Raw genomic sequence first — 2,500 nt, 5'->3', positions numbered from 1 at the left:
TTTGGTCCGTGTTGCGTTCGCTCTATTCGAAATGAAACTCGCGGAGGCGAAGAATTGTTAAAAGTTTACGAAGCGTCTAGGAGTGGTTAAAACTGAGAGAGTTGAAACTACGATGTATTAGAACGAGCAACCGTCGAAACTTTGTTTTCGCGACGTTCTTTTCGTCGCTCTCGTCCCCACGCTCCTACGCTTTGGTTGTTTCTTTGCCATCCGTGTTGCGATAAAAAGATTTCTCCATTGTCCAAAAAGGACGGATCGAGATTCCTCTTTCGAGAGGGAGAGAGAGGTACTTGCGGGTAACCTGGAATCTACGAAACACGCACCGTGGTAAGATTCGTGCGTCCGCCTGATCGATGTGTGTTGTTTACGGACCGGCTGAGAAGCGACGATAGCGAGTCTTTGAAAAACTATGTGTCCATTAGTTAGACCGATCGTCGCCGGCCGTGTGTCTGTTCGAATCTCGCAACCCACGATTCAGCGACAGGACGCGCGCTCGCATTCCTTGTGTGCGTTCGTACTTTTCAAGGTTTTTAAATGTACTTTACGCCCGACCGTCGAGAGGAGCGTGCCACTGGGCGTTTCTCCGACGGTTTCCGTCCTTGGACGCGATCGTGTCGTCAACGATCGAACAAACAAACAAATACGTTGGCGACGCCCGAATTCGCTCTCCCGCACGCGCCGGGTGGGAGAGTGATGTGGGTATCGAATGTGATGCGTGTTAATAATGAAAATAACACTCTAAAGATCTAAAGAGTTTGAAATACAAAATTTTACGATTACCCTGAACGGTGGATCACTTGGCTCGTGGGTCGATGAAGAACGCAGCTAATTGCGCGTCAACGTGTGAACTGCAGGACACATGAACATCGACATTTCGAACGCACATTGCGGTCCACGGATACAATTCCTGGACCACGCCTGGCTGAGGGTCGTTTTCTTAACAAAAGACTGCTTGCGTTTGCTTCTCGAAAAAAGAGTAATTCATTTCTTTCTAAACATCTCGCCGTCGTTCAACGAAAGTAGAACGTTTCGGAGCGGGATTATCGAACGAAATTGAAAGAATGAATGAACGATAAACAAAGAAAGAGTCGCAACGTACGAGCGATAGTTGGGCAGTTCGTCGGCGTTTGTCGTGGAAACGATGTGACGAAAATCGCAACCGATACACTAAATGCAGGCCGTTAAAGGAGAGAAACAAATTTCGAAATATCTCTTCGAACTAGCGCAAGTGCGTCACGGCGCGCGAGTCGTTCGTTAAAATTTATAAACGACCGCCCGTGAAAGCACCGAGTTCTCGGAAGATAATCTATAAAGATTCTCCATCCTGCTGGAAGTTATCGGATCGGCGCGATTGTTCACTTGTAGAAATCCACGCTCCCGACGTTGCCAGAAACGATATTTACGAAAGGTGTGTCAAAAATAAACGAAAGAAGCTCTCCTATAAATTTAGAAAAAGCAAACGAGTGAAATGTTTGAGATGATAATTTGCTGAAATGCAAGCTCGAATAGCCCCAGGGTTTCGAATGATTCCCCGCGCTTTATACATCTCTCTGTTTACAAACGGTGTATAAATGAAAGATCGCTTCAGATGGGTCGTCGCTGTTTGACGCGCGATGCTGTTCCTTTTTTTTTGTCTGTCTGTGCGTTTAGCTTCGCTAAACAAGTTAAATGGTTAAAAAGCGTCGAAAAAGCGAATACACACGCGACAAGACAAATCTAACGAGTAAAGGAACGCTCCGCTCCAAGATAAAAATGGTTGTTTACAATCAATACAGCGTTTCGGTACCCCTGATCGTAGTCTGAAACTGTGTAACAAAAGAGAGGAAAGCGAATGGTGAAGGAACTTCGAAGCCTCCGTGGCGTGGCTAGAACTTGTGATAAAAGTATGTTTGCAGCAATTATGCATGCTCCCGTTAAAACAGCATTTCAATGTCTCGCATGGCTTAAAGCTCTAGGAGGCTTCAACATTTAGAATACATACGGACTACTTCGTTTGTTAAAGATAAGCGAAGACCGCGCGACCATCGCTCGGTCGTCCAGTCCTCGAAAGTTTTGTTGCGTTCCAAAGAAGAGACAAATGGGGTTTACCCTTGCGCTAAGGGGAGAAGAAGAGAAAAGCAGTTGTTAAATCTAAGAGGTGTGTGGAGTACATCGCGTGTTGGTTAAAATTGTTAAATGAAGTATACGCGAAATGTTCTCTCGCTCTTGCTTTTCCTCTTGCTTCCGTGGCGCTCGAAAAGAAGGGATGATAAATAAAGAAACCTATTCGAAATCTCTTGTGGAACAAAAAATAATACGGACGGACGTTAAAATTGAACCGAGACGAAATGGATCGTCTTGCGAGTTGTCTTCGCTTTGAAATTGTTAAAAATTGATAAAAGCAATACGACGAAGCTGCAGTCCGCAAAATGTTTGAAGCAAAAAGGAAATAACACGAAAATTATGGGAACGTCGTGTCTCAACTTTTTTTTCCCTCTTGTGCTCGTTTCATCGAACGATA

General features: G+C 44.9%; 1 non-coding gene across 1 annotated transcript; it reads left to right on the top strand.

Annotated features, from left to right (window-relative positions):
• The first annotated feature begins 777 nt into the window (after window positions 1-777).
• LOC143308048 (5.8S ribosomal RNA) lies at window positions 778-932 on the top strand. The gene has a single exon (XR_013065066.1). It is a non-coding gene; the product is annotated as a 5.8S ribosomal RNA (ribosomal RNA).
• The last annotated feature ends 1,568 nt before the right edge of the window (window positions 933-2,500 follow it).

The sequence above is a fragment of the Osmia lignaria genome, unplaced genomic scaffold, assembly GCF_051020975.1.
Source record: "Osmia lignaria lignaria isolate PbOS001 unplaced genomic scaffold, iyOsmLign1 scaffold0133, whole genome shotgun sequence".
Classification (NCBI taxonomy): Eukaryota; Metazoa; Arthropoda; class Insecta; order Hymenoptera; family Megachilidae; genus Osmia; species Osmia lignaria.
This window is presented reverse-complemented; position numbering and strand designations above follow the sequence as displayed.